Genomic DNA, 25,772 nt, shown 5'->3' on the forward strand with positions numbered 1-25,772 from the left:
ATTATAACTTAATATCCTTTGGCCAGTCTTTGCCCACCCTTTCCTTTCCTCTCATCTCCCTAGCTTCTAGTCATGACTGCTGTAGTTCAACATTTTTAGATTGGGTATATACATGAGGTCATTAATGCACATATCTTCCTCATAATCTTTCATAAATGTTTTAACCATTGTGTGTGGTCTTTATTCTTAGCAAGGCAACATGCTATTTTGTATGACACCTGCAAATCACTTATGTTTATATGTGAGTATTGTGCACTGCATTTAACACTTTATGAATTGTTTACTTTCAAAGACCTTTTATAGTTTTAACATACTTCTTTATGTGTAAATAACAAGTTTATGTAAGTCCATTGTTTCGTGCAGAGTGAGATCATCTCAGTAAGCAACATACTGGGGTTTTAACATTTTAATATCATGGCACAAATCAAACAGCTCTAACTGGCATTAATACCGTTTTTATCCTAGCCCATACTTGTGTTTTTGCTTCATCCATTCTCCATCATACTTTGGATTCCTTAGAATTCATCATACATATTACTTTCTGTAATACCTATCCTATTATATTTTCCACTTTCATGAAATGCCCTATCCTACTTACCCTCATATACCTTCATCATTATTCCAATTTGTCTTCCAAAATTTGAACACTGACTTTTCTATGAAACCTTTCCCATTTCTCCTGATACAACTAAAAGCAAAACTAATCTCTTACTGCTGTTTTTGATTGTAACACTTTTGATAGACTTTATCACATAAAATATTTTCCCCTCTCAGCCAGAATTTGAAGGTTATAAAGGTTGGGAATCTATTTTTTCAAGCCTTGTCATCATGACACCTAGCATATATAATCTCGGAGGTACTACAAGATCCTCATCTTTCCTGCATCTCCAAACATTAAAGATTATAGAGAAAGGACCATAATTCTGAAAGTGTTTATCAATAGTAGTGTTTGTATGTTCTGTCCTATTATTACATAAATACACAAGATTTGGTTTAGGGCTACAGAAGTTTTGTCTGTTCCTGTGTATCTTCCATTTAATAATCATTAAAAAATTATTCCTCCCCAAATGACCAGTATCTTGTATTTTGTACCAGTGCAGCATCCAAAGAAAATACGTTTATGTTTTTAAAAAATGTTTATAGTATGATATTTGTTTTTGTAGTATGTTTCTACATACTTAAAAACATCATTGTCTGAAAAAAGGCTTGGGAAAACACCATTAACTTTACATTTTCAAAGCCCTGTTTGTCTGAAACTTGCACAAAAAAATTTTTTTTGACATAATGCTGTATATCTGTAAATGTTATGTTAAGGCTGATTTTAAAATTAAACTCAAAATAGGAATCCTGAAGCAGTACCATTTATTCTAGGCATTCTGTCTTATAACCTGTTTGCCTATTCTACTGTTAGGTTGAATTGCACACATTTTGTAGTCTTCCAGAAGAGTTTCTTGTTTTAATCATCTTTAAGCATTTTATGCACATTTTAAAAAACAATGTGATGATCTGTGCTTTAAGTTTACATTACTATGTCATCATTCAAATTAAATGGGCATTTAGGTCTCCATTTTAATTGCTTGTGAGCTGTGCAAGACATATTTGGAATTTTTCTTTATGCTTGTAGAGCTTTTTTCAACCTTTAGATAGTCTGAGAAAATATGTTTGGATAAGTAGATCCTAAAATACATTGAATGGATTTTAAGATTACATTGCCATCAAATTCTTAGAATGCAGATTGGGTCATTTAACTCTTACTGCTTCTTCATTCAACAAATATTTATGAAATTAAGTATTTTTTATATATAAAGACTAAAATCATTGAAATATGAGGTTGAAAGAAACAGTGTCCTAGTCCTCAAGTGTCATACAGTAAACTCTGTATAAAAATCATTATTTATTGGGCATCTGTTCTCTTAAATGAGGTTATAGCAATAAAGAGCTACTTAAGATGCCTACCCTCAGAGTTCACAGTTTCTATTAATTGAAGTGTGAACAAATATTTAAATTATACAAGAGAAATTAAGAGTTGTGAAAGCAGGTAGCAGTTACAATAGCAGGATGAAATATATTCAACAATAATGGAATCAGTAGTGTTCTGGGATATCTGGAAAGGTACATGTAATTTGGGATAGGAGAATAACAACATCACAAGGAAATGAAGTGGTGCCAACACAGTTATGAAGAATAGAAAACAGAGACAGGGCATTTAAACACTAGAGATGTCAACCTGTCTGGGTTTTTTGTTTGTTTGTTTGTTTGTTTGTTTGTTTGTCTAAATGAAATCCCATAGGTTTTTACAAGAAACTTTGATAAGCAACAGCCTAAAGATTTGAAAATAAAAATTTGACCTTATATATTTAAAGGAGGAAGAATTGTAAACAATCTTATCTCTAAGAAAGGACTACTGTAACTTGCAGAAATGCTTTCAAAGATGTGTCTTATTAGACTCTTTCGGCATTCCTGGTCTTAAGCCACTTTTTGCATAGAAGAAAAGTGAATATAAAAGTTAAGGAAGGCTCTCTTTAATAATAAGATTTTGATTCACTTAGGGAAGTCTTCACACTGTGGCTTATATCGAGATGTTCCCCCACAGCCTTGTGTTCATGGCTCGGGCTTTGAGGCAGGACTGTGTCATGGGTGTTCGATACTGAATCCTGAGTGTGTGCTACTGGGTTAGGCCACTGGTTGGTTTGGCATCATTCTGGATGTAACGTTGGGAGGTGGAACCTGGTGGGAAGAGGTATGTCACTGTGAGCATGGCCTGGAAGGGATACCGTACACATATTTACATATATGTATCTTCCTATGCCATGCCACCTTGCATTGGAGCCAGCCTCTATGAACTAAAATAAAATAAACCTTTCCTCTTCTTTTTTTTTTTTTTTTTTTGGTGGAATTGGGGATTGAACTCAGACCCTTGCGCTTGCCAGGGAAGTGCTTATTCTACTGAGCCATCTCCCCAGCCCAAACCTTTCCTCTTTTAACTTGTGGGTATCAGGTATTTTGACCCAGTGTGAGAAAGTAACTAAAATACTGATTATCATAGTCTGATATTTCCATCTCTGTTATTTATCTACCTGTAGGTTATATGCTTCTTGGTGTTTTTAAATACTGTTTTGTTTTTTTTTTTTTGCCAATTTCTTTTTACTGGTTGATCTCAAAAGTGTAATAGAAATGCTTTCCCTCTCAGCCAGTAACTTAAATGCAGTGTAAAACATTCATCTCCCCATAAGACAGTCATGTTCAAGTACTCTTTCTTACCTTTGTATTTTCTAGAAACTGTCCTAATTATTTTTTGTTAAAACTTTCCTTCACTTGATACTAACTCGTATAGTTTGCTTTGTATAAAAAGAACTACATTAGAATATCTGTCCACGTGTGATTCTTATATCAGTTCTGGAACCTGATGGTTACTGGAAAAAGATGTGAGCTTGTTGAACTATCCCGGGGTCCTGTTGCTAACCTAGGGTTACTCTGTACAAAAAAAACAACAGTATGCTGCAAATGAATGGATGTAACCTGTCAGGAATCATTTTCTTGACTCCATTGTAATTGAATATTAGTTCTAATTGAGTTTATTCTTGCAAATGTTTTGTTTTCATTTTGTATTTTTGGAGACTTCTCATTGTTTATTCAGGTGTTACCTTGTCTTTGCCTGTGTCTAAATTTGTGCTATAAAATTATTTTACCATTTTTACATGTCATTGAATAATAAAAATAGCTATATTCTTGTTTCCTTTCACAGTTTTAAAGTTAATTTTACATTTCTTTTTACAGTTGCCATCATCTATTTGAGCACAATTTGATTCAGGAATATTGTTACATACTTCTGCAGTGAATATTTGACCCTCTTTAATCCCACCTAATTATTTAGACTATAATCCAAACTTTTATTTAATCTTTAATTCTATCTACTTAGAATTAATGACAAACTAAATAAAGATTAGTAAGTTTTTTGTATAAGTCAAATATGGTATGCTATATTAAGCAAGTCATTTTTCCTCTGTTAAGCAGTTTAGCCATTAGTAGAGAAGAGGGTTGAGTTTGGTGACCTCTACAGCTTATGCTCTCTTTAAGAACACAACTGTTTTACCCCAAAGAATGAAAAAAAAAAAAAAAAAAAAAAAAGACTTGGATTAGGAATCACCCCATTTAATAGCTGAATTGGTATACTAACTTGCCTAATATGACAGAACTAATAGGACTTCCTGCTGGAATTTTACTCATAGTCTTTTGGCCTCAACTTGTCTATAGGGTCAGTTATTGTATTAGCAATTCAACACATTCCACGTTTTGCTAAACATTTTAATTATTATGTAATTTGAAGTTTATCCTAGGACTTGGAATAGTATCTGTTAATCTGTGGGTAGTTTTCTGCCATTTGCACATTACCATTTGTCTTCTGTATTGCTGCATTTTTCTAAACCTCATAATTATTGACTTTAATGTCTTTTAGACTCAATATTCCTAAGTTGTGCTACAGTCCCTCTAGGAACTAGAATAAACTTATTAGAGCCTTGCAAATGTGTTTGACTGCTGCATTCTGTTATTTCCTCTTCTGCTGATGGCCTACAGCTTTAGCTGCTGAGCTGTGGAGGAGCTTAAACCTCCAGGGCCCATTAAGTTTAACTTGTTTACTGCCTTGATATCTATATGTTAAATGACAAGAGAATCCAGGTTATTGAATAATTTAAAATTCAGCTCTAATTGGTGTGTCATATGACCTGAAAAAGGCCATAGATGACGCCAAGAGCATGCTGTGAATTTCTTATGAATAATTCATAAATTAGATGATTTATTTGCCTGGCTGTCTTGCTAAATGCAAAAGTTTGTAAGTTATAACTGATGATATAACACCTGTAAGTATTTAGTTCATATCGTTGGAAGGTAATCTACCTTGATGATCTTCTAGCAAAATCTGCCAGAATAGGAGAGTTAATTGCACTGGAGAGAATGAAAATTTACTTGGGATTAGACTTTGGCAAACCACATAGAGCAGCTGTCACATTATGTATTTTTTCAGTTTGACAATTGGTCTATGTATGCCCAATGTTAAAAATTCAGTATATTATTATGTGCCGTGTTCTAGATTAACACCAGATGATCTGGGAAATAACCTGTCCCACACATGGTATCTTATTTAGAAGTATTTATCTAGGCATTGGGCCATTGACTTCTTGATGAAATTAAGAACACAGGCAGAAATTTTGAAATGACAGCATTTATATCTTCATTTTTACTAAGCTGTCAATGGAAAAGAGAGGATTGTTACTAGGATAATTGACAGGATTGGAAAATTATTATTGATCATCAAAAAATGAATACCAATAAGACCCATTGATATTATTGACAAATCCTATTGGTAACACCTCATGAATGCATTAGAAGTAATCACTTCCTATGCATCTAGAGATAATATGTCATAACTATGACTTGGGTCTAGATGTCTTCTCAAAGCCTCATGTAGACATAGGTGGTGTTCTCAGAGGTGACAGGATCTAGAATGTGTGATGCTGGAATTAAGAGTTGATGCTGGGATCGAGAGTATGTGATTAGTAAATTTGTCCATTGATTGGTTTGGCATAGTTCTGGGTAGGATTAAAGGTGCTCCAATCTGGGTATGAGTTCTACCAACCTGGTTTAGTTACTTTTCCCATTGCTCAGACAAAATAATGGATGCTCAAAGTTAAGGGAGGAAAGATTTGGAAATGCCACCTAAAAAAGTAGAGTTGGTATGCCTAAGGCTGTACTTGATAGGAGATTCTAGTGAGAGCTCAGGAGACCAAAATGTTAATAGAAGTGATGTTGGTGAACATCAAGCTCAGAAAGTTTCTGCTGGAAAGCACTGTATTGACTGTTGGATGCCAGACGATGTGTGTTATGCCTTGCCAGAAAATTTGTCTGCATTTCACTTGTGTCCAGAGACTTTCCCTGAGACTGAGATTAGGACAACACACTAATTAATCTTGCAGAAAAAAACAGCAAGCCATTTAATGCTGAGACTGTGGCCTGGCTACGGTTGGAGGCTGGAAGCCAGATTTATGTTGAGAACCAAAAGCAAAGAATGCAGCAGAATGATTTAAACATTTTGAGTTGGGTAGACAGGAAGCACCAATAAAACTTTGGAATGCAAAGATAGAACAGGGGAGATTTTGATTGATGAGAAGGAACAAGAGAATAGAAAAGATGACCTAGGGACATCACAAGAAGCAGCAGGATTCCACTCTTTGTAACCTGAGAATAGCAAAAGTGGAAGACTTTATGTGAGAGGAGAGCCCCAGTGTACCAAGTTCTAGAATGGCAGTGGCCTAGGGAAGGTGTTCCTCAGGATTGGTTCATAGGCACTCTACCTCAACAGCCAAGAGAGAGGGAAGCCTGGCTACTGCTCCTGTTGGCAACAGACTTTGGCATCATCCTTTTGGTGCTGGCTTTAGGTACCTGCAGAATGCAAGAATTGTGAGGTTAGGAAGGCTTCTACCCACATTTCAGAAGACCTGGAGGCCAGGCATTGTTCCCCTCAGAGGGCAGTGTGTAAAGCTGAAAGTGTGAAGCCATAGGTACAGTGGGGATCCCAGAACTTTGGAGAAACCAGGAATGTGGATTGTGTAAGGAAAACTGCAAGGAGGAAACATAGCTGAGAGAAGCCATGGAGGTACAACCACTGGCAGTGCCATAGGAATAATAGAGCCACCAAGTGTTTTAGAGTTCATATCTTGCCACAGATTGCCTCAGATACTGCACACGAAACTACAGAAATTAATGTTTGCTGTAGTGGGGTTTGGACTTGCTTTGGTCCTATTCCTTTGTATTCCCTTTGTTACTTTTTCTGTCTTCTGCTGCCATGAACTGTTGCCTATCTGCCATGTGCCACCTGGCCAGCCAGTTATGAACTGAAACTTCTATGAACTGTGAGTAAAATAAGGCCTTCTTCCTCTAACTTTGGATATGAGATATTTTGTCTCAGTAATGAGAAAAGAAACTAAGATACTTCCTTAACAGTAGGTATCCTGGATGGGATATAACGGACCGAAAGAGTGCTGCTGCTGTTGTCACTTATTGCTTGTCATTTGCTGCTTGCTGCTTTCTTTCACTACATTGCTGCCTTCAGTCCACTGTGAACTGTTTATCTTCTGTGATGTTCCTCTGCCATGCCACTCTGCTTTGAAGCCAGTTGCCTAGCTGAAATAAACATTGCCTCCTTTAACTATGCATGTCAGGCATTTTGTCTCAGCAATAGGAAAAGTAACTAATATATAACCTGTTCCAAGAAATAATACTAAGTTTAGTATATTTTTTGTATGATTGTATAGCAGAGAAATTGACCAGACCTACAAAAACATTTTCTAAAAACTTGTTTGGTAGGTGGGATAGCACATGCCTACAATCCCAGGACTCTGATCACAAATCTAAGCCCAGCCCAGGCAATTTAGTGAATTGGTAAGATGCAATCTCTCATACATGTTTTTAAACTTGTTTTTCCTCCTTAGTGATATTTTCCAACTAGTCTTTAATCTATTGTCTACCCAAATTAAAGGAAACTATCCTCTAACTCTGTAATAAGCCAAAAACGCTAACAGTGGTATTTCTATCTTCTGTCGTTTGTGCTATGGAACCTATAGCATGCCATGTCAAGAATTTCTTCAGCAAAAGACACTTGTAGTAGCCAAGGTTTGGTGTACCTTTTCTGTAAGACAGTTCCTAATATGCTAGCACTGTGAACTCAATTGTCGCATCTGTTATAATTTATAGGTTATTGTCTGTCTGAACTTTTTGATACTGTTTACATTGCTTTTCCTAAGATGGAATTTCCTCTGTATGCTTTTTCTTTATAAACATCATTCTTTTCATTTCTTATTAAGCACTCTATTCAGCTTCTTTTAATTACATAGAAACTATATAAATAGCACAGGTCAGGCCAAACTGTTTAGTTTTCTTACTGGCTTTTTATCATATCCTAGCATTGTGGAATTTTTTAATTGGAAAAATATTCAATGTGGTCATCAAGTTCAGTTTATAGACTGTAAGCCACATCTAGCCCACTGCATGGTTTTGTAGACTCTATAAGCTAAAAATTATTTTTGCATTATTAAATGATTGGAAGAATGGGAAAATTCCATGAAATTTGAAATTCAGTATTCATAAATAAAGTTTCAGGGTGGGGTAAAAAATAAACTTTCACCTGAATGCAGCTATACACATTCTTTTGTGTGTTCTCTTGCTTTTGTACCACAAAAGCAGAGCTAAGTAGGTATGGCAGAGGCTGTATGTGTGGCTTGCAAAATCTAAAACTTTACTGTCTGAATCTCTATAGAAAGTATTCTGACTTCTGTATAGTTATAAAAGTAAACTATAGTTACGTGTATCAAATAAATGAGTTTAACAGATATAATGTTGGGTAAAAGAAACCAGACACAAAAGAATATATAGCATTTTTTCCCTTTATATGTAAACAAGTAAAACAACTGTATTTTGTATATTTAAACAAGGAAGGAGTAAAGCAAAGAAATTAATCCCGTCTAAGTCAGGATAATTATTGCCTTTAACAGGAAAGGTAGAAAGGCCATGAAAGTTCTTTGCCCTATAAGTATTTTTGGATTTCTTAGGTAGTAATTACTTGTGCATTGCCATGTGACTATTTACTGAGCTGGTAATATTTGTTTTGTACATTTTTCTTTTTTATCAGATTTTAGTTATACATTTGAGATATATGTAATGATCACATTTATCATAGAGAATTTGTACCTATACATGATATAACTGGATTCCTTTTTTCCCATTCCCTTATTCTCCTCTCAATTTATACTCCTGTCCCCATTTTCAAAGCTTTGTTTTCAGGATTTTTTTTTTCACTTTTTTATTTTCTTTTTACTTTTCACGTCTTTCCTTTGCCCTTCTCTCCTTTCTTGTTTTCCTTCTCATTTGAGCATTTTCTTCATATTTCACATTACCTATTACACATTTTGGTCCTTATTTATACTTTTAGTTTTTCACACAAGAGAAACAATGAAATATGGGCTGCATGTCATGACATGCCAGTTGCTGCTGTGCTGTCTCTCAGGTAGATGATGGTTCAGAAAGAAGGGGGTGGTGAAAGAAGGCAAGAGACAGGAAAAGGAATGTTGTGGGACTGTCCTGCTTCAAGGTTGTATATGGTTAGTTTTTTAGATTTATGTGTAAACATAAGAATTATATAATTCTTTATGCCTATTATTAAAATATATTCTAATTTTTAAATTTTTTCATCATATTCTATAGAGACTTAAAGTTCAACATATCAGTACTTGAAAAATACCTGTTCCATGTTATACCTAAGATGTTTGATATTCAGACAGATAGTGAGATTAAGCTTAACAGCCTAGCTTGTATGGTAATAACAATAAGCTTGTCTTCTGGAGGGTTATCAACCTAAGTTTGCAGACCAAAATTAGAGAAAAAGGAGGGCCACAAGGAAAGTCATTTTGGCCCTAGCCTTCCAAGGTCACTTAAGACTCAGGGCATATGAGAACTTGTACTGTTACATCATGTAACTCGGTAGTGTCCCAAATTTTCTGATCAAGGAGATTATGGGGCCACAGAGGAAAGTGATCGATGATGTAGAGTGTGCCTAAGGAGAGTCACATGGAGAGAAACCATTCTCTCAGGCTTTCACAGAGAGCACATTGGCCAAGCAATGGCCGTAACTCATCCACATGGCTGACACTGACAAAGGTTCTACAATCTGAGGTACAGGATCTCAGGATAAATCCTGAAGGGATTTCACTGACCTTATCAGGCCCAAAAACTACAACTCTTGTTACATAGGTCCTGCTTTACCTTGGTCTTAACCATCCAGCAGAAAAGTATAAAAATGAAGTATAATAAGTAAAGCTATGTTGTTATGTTGAGCTGTAGGGCACTCAGGTCAACAATTTCTGACATTGCCAGTGAAGCGGAAGACCCAATACTATTATGGATTACTGAACTCTTTTAGAATATTTTGCTGAGTTTACACACCTATAATATTTAAATGATGGAACTTAACAAAAAAAAAAGGGGGGGATACAGATGAATGTCCATTGTGTATCTGTGAATTCAAAGTGGTTAGGATAGAGATATAGTTACATTCTCTTAATGAATAGAGGGATTTGTTCTAATGGTGTTTGTAAATAGGATATCAAGTCCACATCTTGTACAGCAATTAACCACTAGGAAAAAATATGCAATGTGTTAATTATTGAAACTGTCCTACCAATTTGATTTGAAACTGTCTCATTGCTATTTGTTTCTCAATAAAATTAAAGGAAAAAAGAGAGAAACATTGAGAGTATTCACATGTGTGCTTTGTGTATCTTCTTTGTTTATATGTTGAGAGTATTCACATGTGTGCTTTGTGTATCTTCTTTGTTTTCTTATATTATATCAAAGAACATTTTTAAAAATCAACAGTATAGCATTAATGGGAGACTAGCATTTAGATGGAGACATAGTCCCATGTTCCACATGTAGTGTTGATATGAAATAGGAAAGTTGTTGATTTGTGAACAATCTTAGTTTCTCATCTGTAAAATGGCAACTATAATAGCTACTTACAACATTACTGAAAAAATTGTAGGTTGAGTATGTAAAGCATTTAATATGATATAATTGAGAGTAATCTAAATGAACACACAGTGGTCAGGGAAGATAATCATTGAGAGCCAAGTTTTTCCTTTAGATATAGTTTACCTAAAGTTCATCTTTGGCCTCTATTTTTCATTTCCTGTCTTCAGTCATTTAAAATTTATTTTAAATTAAAAGTCTTGATTTTACCAAGCTCTTGACAAAAGAAACTCCAAATGATCAAAAAGCATAAAAAAGTTGTTTCATGTCAGAACATATAAGAAAAATATAAACAAAGAATATAGTGAGATTTTACTACGTAATAGAATGGTTGAAAATAAAAACACATTTCCAAAAGTGTCTAAATGTTGAACAGACTTGTATTTTGGTGATGGGATATAAAAGAGAACAAGCATTTTGGAGAACTTTGTCAGTTTCTAATAAACATGCTTGTCCTGGTTCAAAAAGAAGGAAACATGTCTAAAACAGATTTGTATATGATCACAGTAGTTCTATTCATAATTGTCCTACACTGAGCTGGGCTTGGTACTACTTTCCTGTAATAGCAGCCCTGTGGGAGAATGAGGCAGGAGAATTGCAAGTTCCTTATGGGCAAGGAACTTAGGTTAATCTTAGCAAGACCCTGTCTCAAAATATAAAGCAAAAAGGACTGGAGATGTAGCTCAGTAATAGAGCACCCTCAGTTCAATCCTTAGGACTGAAAACGAAATAATCCTGCCCTAAAAACATCCTAATATCCATGAAAAAGAATGAAGAAACGTTTTATAACAACTCTCAATATCCATTAATGTAATGTACTCATATGATTATGATATAGTCTTATAGGAATAAAAAAAGTAAATATTGTTTCACAACATTGAAACAACTGAAAAATTATACTGAACTAAAAAAGCCAGCACAAAAAAGTAACATAGCATACACTTTATGAAGTTTACAAGTCAAAACAAGTGTAGTTATATAATTCAGGCAGATGGTTATCCCTGGGAGTGTGCAGAGGTGGTATTAACTACAAGGGGAACTTCTATAGGGTGGTATTATCCAATGGGGAACTGGATCTGGATGATGGTTACACTCTAGTGTGTGCAATTACAAAACTTCATTAAGCCGTACAGATAATATCTGTGTATTTTACCAAGTTGTACTTAACTTATTTTAAAAACTATTGATTTCTATGTTACTGTTGCATATTTTATAATTTCATATTAAAATTCCATATCAGAGACAGTAATATGGGAACTTTTTGTTCATTTAAGGTGAAGAGAAATTGTGTCTATAAATATCATTAGGAGGCGTGGAGCAATACTGGAAATAAAGTCATGTCTCATTCAAACACATTGTTTCTCTTATGTGTCTCTGTCAATATCTGCCTTCAAGTCCATGAATAAAATAGCTTCTTTTCTCATAAGTGATTTCTCAGTTGTCAAATTCAATTCATTCCAAATTTGAGTTTAAAAGTTAGAAAGTTGAACATAATTTTAGGGAACCCAAATGTCTTGTTCTGAGGCCCAAAAATTACACTTACTGATTCATTTTTCCAGGAGATTAAAAAACTTAGGAATGATTTTATTCTTTGACTTTATTCTTTTCTCACAATTTTCCTGTAGCTTTACTGCTTGTATCACTAATTTTCTTTGGTGGCATGGGTATATTATATGCAAAAAAAGGGATTTTAAAAAAAATATTTGTTTTTTTTCTGAGTTTTTTAAATTAATTTTAATGAGAAAGGAATAGCAATGAGACAGTTTCAAAACAGGTTCATAGGAGAGTTACAACAATTAATACATTGCATATTGTCTTCATTTTAGTTATTCAGAGTACAAGATACAGACATGATATCTTGTCTAAACACTATTAGTACAACTCTTTTTTCTCATTGAACTAAGAGAAAGTAGCTATATATCTATGCTAATTATTTTTATTTTATTTTATTGTACTTTTTTTCCCATAATTTTATTGAGAGACAAATACCAAAGAAACAGTTTCAAATCGAATTGGTAGGACAGTTTCAATAATTAACACATTGCATACTCTCTTCCTAGTGGTTATTTGCTGTACAAGATTCAGACATGATATCCTATTTACAAACACTATTACAACAAATCCCTCTATTCATTAAGAGAATGTAACTATATATCTATCCTCACCATTTTGAATACACAGATACAAAATGGACATTTGTCTATATTCCCTTTTTTGTTCCATCATTTGAATATTATAGGTGTGTTAACTCAGAAAAATATTCTTTATTTATTTTTTTTCCATAATTTCATTGAGAAACAAATAGCAGTGAGACAGTTTCAAACCAAATGGGTAGGACAGTTTCAATAATTAACACATTGCATACTCTCTTCCTAGTGGTTATTTGCTGTACAAGATTCAGACATGATATCCTATTTACAAACACTATTACAACAAATCCCTCTATTCATTAAGAGAATGTAACTATATATCTATCCTCACCATTTTGAATACACAGATACAAAATGGACATTCATCTGTATCCCTTTTTTTGGTTAAGTTCCATCATTTAATATTATAGGTGTGTAATATTCTAAAAGAGTCCAGTAGTCCATAATAGTATTGGGTCTTCCACTTCACTGGCAATGTCAGAAATTTTTGACCTGAGTGCCCTACAGCTCAACATAACAACATGGCTTTACTTCTTATACTTCATTTTTATACTTTTCTGCTGAATGGTTAAGACCAAGGTGAAGCAGGACCTATGCAACCAGAATTGTAACTTTTGGGTCTGATAAGGTCAGTGAAATCCCCTCAGGATTTATCCTGAGATCCTGTACCTCAGATTGTAGAACCTTTGTCAGTGTCAGCCATGTGGATGAGTCATGGCCATTGCTTGGCCAATGTGCTCTCTGTGAAAGCCTGAGAGAATGGTTTCTCTCCATGTGACTCTCCTTAGGCACACTCTACATCATCGATCACCATCCCCTAGGCCCCATAATCTCCTTGATCAAAAAATTTGGGACACTACCGAGTTACATGACGTTACAGTACAAGTTCTCATATGTCCTGAGTCTTAAGTGACCTTGGAAGTCTAGGGCCAAAACGTTGGCTTTCCTTGCAGCCCTCCTTTTTCTCTAATTTTGATCTGCAAACTTAGGTTGTTAACCCTCCAGAAGACAAGCTTATTGTTATTACCATACAAGCTAGGCTGTTAAGCTTAACCTCACTATCTGTCTGAAATATCAAACATCTTAGGCATAACATGGAACAGATATTTTTCATTAAGTATTGATATGTTGAACTTTTAAGTCTCTACAGAATATGATGAAAAAACATTTAAAAAATTAAAATATATTTTAAAAATAGGCATAAAGAATTATATAATTCTTACATTTACACATAAGTCCGGAAATCTAACCATACAACCTTGTAGCAGGACAGTCCCGCAACATTACTTTTCCTGTCTCCTGTCTTCATTCACCACCCCTTCCTTTTGAACAATCATCTACCTGAGAGACAGCATGGCAGCAAGTGGTATGTCAAGAAAAGCAGCCCATAATCAGAAGACCAGAATGACAGGCACTCCAAGCATGAACCGACTATTACAAATTGCCATCTTCAGTGCAGTTGCTTAGTTAACAGGTATCTGTATATATAGTTAGTCAGGGTGAGAATTCTTCCAATTAACTGCTAGATTCATATATCTTCTGAAGATTCTCAGGATCATTGTGTTACTCATCTTGTACATATAACTATATGGCTTGTCACTGTCATGTTTCCTAGCTCTTCTCCTTGCTCACTTTTCATTGTTTAGTCCTCATGTTCTTGCTTTCCTTTTAGTTGTATTATACATTTCTATTTCTATTTCTTCTTTTGAGTTCTTATACAAGGGCAACTATACGATATTTACACATGTACCTCTGGTTTATTTCACTTATGAGTATATCTTCAAGTAGCATCCACTTCAATATAAAGGCTTGCAGTTCATCATTCTTTATAGCTGAGTAATACTCCATTGTATAAAAATACCACATCTTTTTCATTGATTTCTCAGGTGATGGGCATCTTGGTTGTTTCCAAGATTTGGCTATCACAAATTGTACTGCTACAAAACATAGGCACACATATATCACTATGATATGAGGTTTTCAGATCCTCTGGGAAGATTCCCAGTGTAGGAATAGCTTTATTAAATGGGATTTCCAATCCAAGTTTTCTAAGGAGTCTCAAAACTGATTTCCATAACAGTTGCACCTGTCTACATTCCCACCAGCAGTGCAGAAGGGTTCCTTTTTCCCCACAGCCTCTCCAACATTTGTTGTTGGTTGATTTCTTTATGATAGCCATCCTTTCTGAGGTGAGATGATATCTTAATGTTGCTTTAATTTGCATTTCATGGATGGCTAGTAATGTGGAGCATTTTTTCATATATTTATTTGCTGCTTTAATTTCATCCTCTAAAAAGTGTGTGTTCGTCTCGAATGCCCATTTTTGGACTGGATCTTTAAATTTTGGGGCCCTAGTGTTTTTTAGTTCTTTATAAATTCTAGAGAGCAAACCTTTGTCTGAGTACTTATTTGTCATGATTTTTTCCAAATTTGTGGGTTGTCTTTTCACTTTGTTGGTAATGTCTTTTTTTTTTTTTTTTTGAAATCTCTTGACATGCAAAAACTTCTCAGTAAGATGGGGTCCCAGTTGTTAATTCTTTCAAGTGTTTCCCTTGCGATTTGATTTTTGTTCATGAACTCTTTGCTTAGTCCTATGTCTTCAAGAGTTCCTCCTACTTTCTCTTCCAGGAGATTTAGTGATTCTATTTTAATGTTTATATCTTTAATCTATTTTGACTTTAGCTTAGTGTATGGTAATAGGCCTCAGTCAAGTTTTAGTTTTCGGCATGTAGAGAGCCAGTTTTTCCAGCACCATTTGTTGAACAGGCTATCTTTCTTCCAGTGAGTATGTTTGGCCCCATTGTGAAATATAAGGTGGCTGAGTGTATTCCTAGGGGCTTCAGCATCTTCTAACCTATTCCCTTGATCCTCAGGTTTATTTCATTGCCAGCACCATGTTGATTTTATCACAGTAGCCTTGTAGTATATTTTCAAGTCAGAACTTGTAATGCCTCCTGCCTTGTCTTTATTGCCCAGGATTGTCTTTGCTATTCTAGGTCTTTTCTGGTTCCAAATAAGTTTTAGGAATGATTTATGTAGCTCTGTGAGGTATGTTGTTGGTAGTTTGATAGGAATTGCATTAAATCTGTACAGCAGTATTGGGAATATGGCTATCTTCACAATGTTGGTTATTCCTATCCAGGAGCACAGAATGTCTTTCCATTTTTTAAAATCCTCTATGATCTCTTTTTTCAGAGTACTGTAATTTTCCTTGAAAACATCTTTGATTTCTTTAGTTAGATTAATTCCAAGATATTTCATTTTCCTCAGTGCTATTGTAAAAGTTATTATTTCTATAAATTCCTTCTCAGTGTGTTTGTTATCTGTGTAGAGGAATGCTATTGACTTTTGGGTACTGACTTTGTATCCTTCTATGCTACTGAATTTCTGTATTTATTGTAATAGCTTCCTGGTGGAGTTTTTTGGGTCTTCCAAGTAAAGTATCATGTCATCTGGAAATAATGATAATTTAACTTCTTCTTTACCTATTCTTATTCCTTTTATTTCTTTCTCTTGTCTAATGGCTGTAGCTAATGATTCCAGAACTATATTGAATAGGAGTGGTGATAGAGGACATCCTTGTCTTGTACCAGATCTAAGAGTAAAAGATCTCAGTTTTTCCCCATTAAGGATTATGTTAGGCATTGGTTTTTCATAAATAGCTTTTTACCAGATTGAAGTAGAGAATTTCTGTTCCAATTTTCTGTAAGACTTTGAACATGACTGAGTGTTGGACTTTGTCAAAAGCCTTTTCTGCATGAATGGAGATGATCATGTGGTTTTTAGTTTTTACTCTGTTGATATTATGTATTACATTTATAGATTTTCGAATATGGAACCATCCTCGCATCCCTAGGATGAATCCAACCTGGCTATGGTGTATGATCTTCTTGATGATTTGCTGTATTCTATATGCTAGGATTTTATTGAGGATTTTTATTGAGGATGTTCATGAGGGAGATTTTCCTGTAGTTCTGTTTCTTAGTTGCGTCTTTCCCTCATTTTGGTATGAGTATAATGCTTGCCTTCAGGAATGATTTTCAGAGTTTTGCTTCCTTTTCAGTTTCATTGAAGAGTTTGAGGATTATAGGGCATACATCTTCTGTAAATCTATCTGGACTTGGACTTTTCTTTGTCAGTAGGGTTTTTATTACATCTCATATTTCATTGGCTGTTATTGAGCTATTGAGAGTAGCTATATCTTGTCAATTCAGCATTGGTAATTTGTACCTTTCTAGGAAACTGTCCATTTCTTCTGTGTCTTCTATTCTGTGAGAGTAAAGATTCTCCAAGTAGCTATTGATAATATTCTGAATTTCCACAGGGTCTGTGTTAATTACCCCCTTTTCATTCCTTATTGCTTGTATTTGAATGTTTTCTTTCCTCTTTTTGATGAGGTTAGCTAGGGGCTTATCGATTTTATTTAATCTCTCAAAGAACCAACTTTTTGTGTTGTTAATTCTTTGAACTGTTTTCTTCATCTGAATTGCTTTAATTTCTGCCCTAATCTTTATGATTTCTTCCCGTCTTTGGGCTCTGGGTTTGGTTTTCTCTTTCTTTTCTAGTTGTTGAAGGTGCAGCATTATGGTGTTTATTTGTTCCCGTTGTTTTCCTAATGTCTGAGTTTACAGCTATGAATTTCCCTCTGAGAACTACTTTCATCGCGTCCAATAAATTCCAACAAGTTGTTCTTAAATTTTCATTGAATTGTAGATATTGTTGAATTTCTTGTTTAATTTCATCTATGAAATTGTTTTTGAGTAAGATGTCATTTAATTTCCATGTATTTAAGGGGTTTTTTTTTTTTTGGTTTCTTTTGTCAATTTCCAGTTTCATTGCACTATAATTTCCAGTTTCATTGTCAGATAATATGCATGGGATAATTTCTTTTTTCTTGCATATACTTAACCATGACCTATGGACCAGTATGTGGTCTGTTTTAGCAACTGACCCATGTGCAGTTGAGAAAAATGTGTATTCAGCTGTGTTTGGTTGGGGCACTCTGCATATGTCCACCAAGTCCATTTGTTTCAAGCTCTGGTTCAATTCTGTTATTTCTTTGCTAAGTTTTTGTCTGGTTGACCTATCTTTTTGGGATGGGGTGGGTAAAGGTCTCCTGTTAAGATTGTGGTATTGGATATTGGATTTTTCTTGTCCATTAAGATTTGCTTTATATAGTTGGGTGCTTCCGTGTTTGGTGCATACATATTTATGAGTGTTACCTCTTCTTCTTGAATTTTTCCCCAACCAGTATATAATGGCCTTCTTTATTTCGCTTGATTATTTTTGGTTTGAAGTTGAGACTGTCTGACAATACGATTGCTACCCCTGCTTTTTTCTGAGGTGCTTGGGCGTGTAGTATTGTTTTCCTTCCTTTGACTTTCAGCCTATGAATGTCTTTATGAGTTAAATGTGTTTCTTTCTTTTTTTTTTTCTTTTCTTTCTTTCTTTTTTTTATGTATTTATTTTTTGGTGGAACCGTGGATTGAACTTAGGCCGTTGTGCTTGCCAGTAAAGCACTTAATCTATTGAGCCACCTCCCTGGCCCTTTAAATGTGTTTCTTGTATACAGCATATTGTTGGATTTTGTTCCCTAATGCACTGTGCCAGTCTGTTTCTCTTAATTGGTGAATTCCATCCATTTATATTGATGGTTATAAATGAGAAATGTTGACTTATGATCGACATTTTATTTACCTGTTGTCATTTACTCCTTTTTCTCCTGTGTTTAATTGTTTGCCCTATTTAGTTGGTTGCTTCTGATATCATTCGTGGAGTTCTGATCATTTTGGTCCCTCTCTAGAACATCTTTCAGGAGCTTGTGAAGGGTCGGCTTTGTCATCATGAAATTCTTTAGTTGTTCTTTGTCATGGAAGTATTTCACTTCTCCATCAAACTTGAAAGAGAGTTTTGCAGGGCACTGTAGTCTTGGCTGGAATTTGTGTTCATAGAGGCCTTGAAGTACTCTGCTCCATGCTCTTCTTGCTGTCATGGTGTGTGAAGAGAAGTCGGCTGTAGTTCTGATTGGTTTTCCTTTGAATGTGATCAGTTTCTTTTCTCTAGTGGCTTTCGGTATATTATTCTTGAGCTGAATTTCTGGGATCTTGACTATCATATGTCTTGGTGTGTTTTCAATTGGGTTGAGGTCACTTGGCATTATGTATGCTTCAGTTTCCTGAATGTCTGATTGTTTCTTCATATTTGTCAAGTTTTGTGCTATTCCTTCTGCCCATATTTTTTTAATGGCCTTTATATTGACTCCTTCTTTCTTGTTGATGCCTATTAGTCTCACATTGTTCATCTTTGCATCGTCTTGCAGGTGATGTATTATTTTTTCCTGCATCCTCGTTGTTTTTAACAGATCCTTTCTTACCTTTTCACTAGCTGCACTAGCATCTTCAAGATCTGAAACTCTGTCTTCACTTTCACTTAAACAGTTTTGCGAGCTTGTGATTGAGATTTTTAGTTCCTCTATATCTCTGAGTCTGTTTCATTTGATCTATTTCTTTCCTGTATTGCATATTCAAGGAATCCGTCATTTTTCTAATCTCCTCTACTTTTTTTTTATCAGTGTCTTCTTTAGTAGCAGTTATTAATTCTTCTACTGCAGTGTTTTCTTCAAATTTCGTTTCCTCCATATGTTTCTGTAGTTGATTCTTTACTTCAGATGCTATGAGTTCAGAGCATTCTTTTTTTATTTCAGAAAAGAATTCAGCTCTGAGTTCCTCTATAACTTTCTGCTGTTGCTTATTTACTATCAGTGTTATTAATTCATACATTTGCACTGAGGTAGTAGAAAACAATTCAGGTCTGAGTTCCTCTATAAGTTTCTGCTGTTGCTTATTTACTATCAACGCTATTAATTGATACATTTCAGCTGAGCTAGTGTCCTCTGCACTTGTTCTGGGTGGGCAATGGGTTTCCTCCATATGTTTCTATATTTGATTCTTTACTGCAGATGCTATTAATTCAGGGATTTCTTTTTTCATTTCCAAGCTGAGTTCCTCTGTACCTTTCTGCATTTGTTTCTTTATTTCAGAAGCCGTTGATTCATTGATTTCAGCTGTGTGATTCCCAATTTGTTCTGTGTTAGTGTCCTCTGCATTTTTTATGGGTGGGCTTGGATTCTGAGATTGCATTTTGTTCCTTCTCGTTGTCATTTTGTGTAGCCCCGTGTTCTGGCCTTTGTTGTAGTGCTTTGGTGCAGTTGTAACCTTAGCACCTACTGAAATTCAGGTTCAGATCTACAAAGTTTTGATTTATTTAGCTGTTCCTGGCTTGGGTCTGGCTGCTGTGCTCAGCTCCTTCCTGCTGCTGCCCTTGGGAGTGGTCCTGTTGTGCCCCTCTGACAAGATGTTCTCCTCCTGGGCTAGCTGGGTGGCTTTGTCCCCTACTCTCTCTGCAGGGATTGCAGCTGAAGGGTTTCACCCCAGGCCTGTATGCCAGGCCTGAGCTGAGTTTGGAGGGGACAAGATTGAGTAGAGGGGAGAGCAAGCTCTCCCACACACTCACTGGGACTGGGCTAGTACTAGATCTGGTGGTCCCTAGAAGAACGACAGAAATTCTCACTGGGCGTGCTGGGTGGGGGGTGGGGGGTGCTATGGAGTGGTGGGAAGGTTCCCATAGAGGTGGAAGAGAGTCTCATACACGCTTTTTCTGGGCTGCAACTGGCAGGTCCCGCTGGCACAGGTTGGCACGAAGCTTTCTCAAACACTCACCAGGGCGTGGGCTAGGACTGGATCTGGGGGTCCCCAGAAATTCTCACTCAGCAGGCAGGGTGGGCAAAAATTTTAATTTGATTCAGGATCTCGTTACACAATTCAGACTCATAGTGACCCTATCTCAGCCTCCACAGTGCTGGGATTACAGGCATGTGCCATTACGCAAAACGCATGGAGTGCCTTGGTTTCCAGGGCCAGCATGGGATATAGTACCAGGGATCAAACCCATATCCTTGCACTTGCCAGGCAGGCACTTAGACCACCATGCTACCTACCAGCCCAAGCAGGGATGTTTTCATGCACCAACCTGAGCACCATATGTGTCTAGATGAGAGCCACACTTAGAATGAAGTGTTACCACTTTGTGTCCTGGGCGAAGTATGACACATAACTCACTGTCAGCCCAAAAGGATTTTTTCGACTCAGATTTTAGGTTTAATTGTCTTGCAGAGTTAGGAACACTGAGCAGATTTTATTTTTATCTTTGCTGTTATAGTAGTGGAAAGTTTGGGCTTTGAGCTGTTGGGCAAGCAAGAAATCACTATATTCAGACTCTTAACAGGGAGTTTAAAAATTATTATTTTTCTTCCCTTGGTCTTTAACATAATTCAACTAACCATGCATTCTAATTTTATTTTCTTTAGTTGTTATGACCCAGAAACCAACATGAATTTTTCTGCTAAACTCGTATAGTCAGATCATACTTATTAGGGATGTATTATGTGCCTTGCCTATACAGAGAGAAAAGTCTCTATCTTCAAAAGTTTTTGAGACAAAGAAATCAATGACATGAATATCAGGACTGTATTCTTATCTGAAAGCTCAAGGTTCTCCTCGAAGCTCACCATGATGTTGGCAGAAATTAATCTCTTATATCTGCAAAATAAATGTCTTCTTTTTTTTTCAATGTCTTATTTTCTTAGCAGCTTTTAGTCTGAGCCTACCACCTGAAAAAACAATTTTCAAAAGCAGGGTTTTCTTTCTTTATTTATTTTTAATTTAAAAAAAAATTTTTATGTATTCTAGGACAGGGTCTATAGTGTCTACAGGGTCTCACTACGTAGATTGAACTCTTAGTGATTCTCCAGTTTTCAGCCCCTAAAGCACTGGGATTACAGGGACATGCTACCAATCCCACTCTCAATTGCCATCTCAGTGTGCCATGGGGTCAGGGCTGGCATGGCACACTGGGATCAAACCCTGGCCACTGAGCTCTGCCTAAGCAGGCGCTTTAGTCTGCTGAGCTATCTGGCCGGCCCCAGTGTTTCCTTGAGCAAAGCAGATATCAAAATCATTAAGTTGTACTATGAAAAACATAAAACTTCAATACCTAAAATAAATTTTAGAAATATTCCACATATCTGAGTAATTTAATAATCAGTATCACTAAAGTGGGTGTAAAATGCATCAGTACTTAAAAATACACATATGTAATTTTTTAATAATTTTATTGAGAAACAGCAATGAGACAGTTTCAAAACCAATTAGTAGGATAGTTTCCATAATTAATACATTGCATATTGTTGTCCTCTTAGTGGTTATTCATAGTATAAGATGCAGACATGATATCCTTTCCACAAACACTATTAGTACAAATCTTTCTAGTCATTGAATTAAGAGAAAGTAGCTGTATATCTATCCTAACTATTTTGAATATACAGATACAAAAGGGCCCTTCATTTGTATCCCCTTTTTTGTTCAGTTTTGTCAGATGTTGGTATTCCATTGCCATGTGAATATTGTAGGTATGTGAATTCAGCAAAATAATCCAATATAGTCCAGTAGTCCATAATAATAGTAAGTTATCCATCGGCCTGGCAATGTCAGAAGTTGTTGACTTGAGCCTTTTACAGCTAAATACACATATGTAAATAATGTCAACAAACAAAATTGAGAATATAAATTAGTACATATACTTTTTCTATTATATGATGTAGAATACTTGATTAAGTTTCTAGATTTTATAACTTCAGAGGTCATTTTAAAAGTACAGTAATTCTATACAAACATTAACAAAAATACCATATAACTGTTAAATATTTTTATTGACATTAAGTGGTATAGAAGTTCAGAGTGGTAAGGGCTGCCCAAATAGCGCAGTGAATTAAAGTTCCTGCAAGCAGGCACAGGGGCAGGGGGTTTGATTCCAGGGCCTGCCATGCCAGCCCCGCCCCCAGTGCATGCTGAGATGGCAGTTTAGACAGGGCGTGGTGGCGCGTGCCTGTAATCCCAGCTCTTGGGAGGCTATAAACAGATGGATCACTGGGAGTCTGATATAGTAGTGAGACACTGAACACCCTGTAGAATCTTGCCTAACATACCAAAAAAAAAGAAGAAGAAGAAGAAGAAGAAGAAGAAGAAGTTTAGAGTGGAAATAATGTCAACTAGAGTCTCTCTTCAGGGGTAAATAAGATTAAATTTATATGAAATAGTTTACTAGATTTTTTGCATAGGACTGGCTCATAATCTGTAGGTCATCATCAGCTTGATATACAGTATTATATGTCCTGTGAAGGAGTGTCTTCTACCTTGGTATGACTCATTTTCATTTAATGGAAATATTTTAGCATTGTTTTGGGAACTCAGTTAAAATTTTCAGAATACTATAATATCCCTCTTTGCCATACAATAACAAATAGTATATTGTGTATCTCTATAAATTGACACTATTTTACCCCCATCAGTTTACCATTTTTGGCTGTTGCAAAGTAAAATGCTTTCCCCTCTTTACAGGGATTTCAATATTCAATCATCCTGTGTCTCTAGAATAACCAACTATCTCAACTGTTCATATATTGGTTTTATTTAAAAAGACATGTGGCAGACTGAATAATGCACCCCCTACCCCACAAATATGCCTATGTCTTAATTTCTAGAACCTGTGAATGTCATGTTATGTGGCACAGTGGACTTTGTAAAGCAAAGGATTCTTTAGGTGTGATTAAAAATCTTGGGATGAGAAGTTATCCTAGATGACCTAGATGAACCCTATAAAATGTTAATGGTACTTACAGAGTGAGGACAAGGCAATGTGAGGATGGAAGCAGAAGTTGGAGTGATTACACTTTCACTGTGGCGTATGCAAACCAAGGAAATCAGGTAGCTTCTAGATGCTAAAAAAAAAAAGGCAAGAAAAGTGATTCTCCTAGAGTCTGAAAGGAACCAGCCTTGCCAACACCTGAACTTTAGCCTATGAAATGCTTTTCTAGTTTCTGACTTCCAAAACTGTAAGAGAATAAATTTTTGTTATGTTAAGCCATGAGGTTTGTGGTAATTTGCTATAGAAGAAACAGTAAGCTAATATCCAAGTTGTTATATGTTAGTTTACTGGAAATGTCATAGCCTTGAGCAAATATGCTTCTCTTGGCTTGCAAATAACTATTCATTAAAGTAAAAACACATTTCAGTGGTTCTCGATAAAAGCTTAAGATGGATTTTTGTTAATATTAGTGTTCACTATGTGATTGCTTTCTGCATTCAATTGTATGGAGATAAAATATAGAAAGGAAGTAAAGAGTTAATGTAAATTGACATAGGGGAAGAGGAAGGTGAGAGTAGATGCTGTCAAGGATATTTTCATTGTTTTTCTTGTTTGTCTGCCAGATTTCTTTTTCTTGTTTTTATCTTTGGGTAAAAAGTCCAGGTTGGAAAACAGTTTCTCCAAATGTAGACAATTTACTCCTTTCAGTTTCTATATTAAATATTATACTCTCGCACCTGCTTAGCTAGAGTGCAACAACTGGGGTTCAAACCCTCACATGCCATGCCAGCCCCCTCCCCCTGGGGTGTGCTGAGATGGCGAATGAGACTGGGCATGGTGGCACACACCTGTAATCCCAGCACATGGGAGGCTGAAAACATGAGAATCACTATGAGTCTGATCTGGGTAGTGAGACCCTGTACTACATACATACATACATACATACATACATACAAACATACATACTTACATACATGAATATTATACTCTGGTGCTTCTAAAAAATAAAGAGTTGTAGGCTTAATCTATTTTTGGACAATCCACCTTGTTGTTTAAATAACTGGACTGGGTGGCCCCCTTATACTGGAGATCTAATCTACAGAGAAGCACTAAGATTTCAGAGGACTATCTTTGGAAAAATTTGATCATTGGCTGGATTCATTTTTAGCATTTTCAGAAGTATATCTCCCCCATTAGTCTAGTTTGACATAGAGTCTATATTAATTTCTTGTATTATTTTGTTAATCCCAAGTATCTATCTTCATGAGTAAGTTGTTTATCTATTGCACATTAAACAGTGTTTTATATGAGAGTATTTCCCTTGGGCAACATGTAATTTAGATACCCCAGGTTTCTGACATACATTGTGAAGAAAAGCTGCTTATTTGATATACTGAATCAGTGATGTTCAGAGCTGAGTGAGAGTAACAACTCAGTCTCCCAAGGCCAGCAGTTCAGCAAATGGAGACAGTCAAGGACAAAGACCTGTGTTTTTCAGAATGTGGTTCCAGATCCACATCATCTGGGAATTTGTTAGAAGTGCAAATTATCTGACTCTACTCCAGAGTTCGAGTCTCTTGGGCTGAATCCAGCATTTCATGTTCAACAAGCTCTCTGGGTACTTCTAATACTATTAAAGTTTGAGAATGATTGATTGAGTCTGAGGTTTGCTTTGCTTTGTCCATGGTAGAACAGATTTAAGGCAAAGATGTTGGGAAAGCTCCTTCTATTGGTAGTTTGCAACTACTTCCTTTCTGCTACAGTTCTATTAGAATATAATCACTTGAATAGCTTTAGAGACAAAATCCCTTAAGCTTGTAGCAGAAATGAAATATATTTTGTTGTTAAATAATGGCTTTTGATTAAAATTATATTTTGTAAAGATATTTATAAAAATTCATGAAATTTGTAACAGTAACATCCTATTCATTTTAGGTGAAATGTTTTGCATCAAACCTCATTCTGTATAATGGCCAATCAAAAAGTATTTAAGGTGGCTAAATGGATTCTTGGTCCAGTATATAAAAGTAAACATTTTTGAATCTTAAAACTCAATGTTTTTGCTTCATCTCCAAGTTGATTTTAGGTAACATTCATTATTTGCAACTCCTAAAATCACCAAACATCTTACTCAAAGACTGTGTAGCAACCTCTGTATTTTTCTTGTCCATATATAGATTTGCTTAAGTATATGCTGTAAACCTACAGATGGATATAGCTTTGTGGCACATCTGTTTGGATATGCAAATGCCAGTGTTTAAGAAGACAATGTTTTTTTTTATTTTATTTTATTTATTTGAGAGAGAGAGAGAGAGAGAGAGAGAGAGAGAGAGAGAGAGAGAG

General features: G+C 35.6%; 1 protein-coding gene across 8 annotated transcripts in view; it reads left to right on the top strand.

The window, feature by feature from the left end:
• The window catches only part of Kiaa1328 (KIAA1328 ortholog), a 434,847-nt gene that overhangs the window by 259,205 nt on the left and 149,870 nt on the right, over positions 1-25,772 (top strand). The gene's annotated exons all lie outside the window — the stretch shown is intronic.

The sequence above is a fragment of the Octodon degus genome, unplaced genomic scaffold (genome assembly GCF_000260255.1).
Source record: "Octodon degus isolate 3935 unplaced genomic scaffold, OctDeg1.0 scaffold00003, whole genome shotgun sequence".
NCBI lineage: Eukaryota > Metazoa > Chordata > Mammalia > Rodentia > Octodontidae > Octodon > Octodon degus.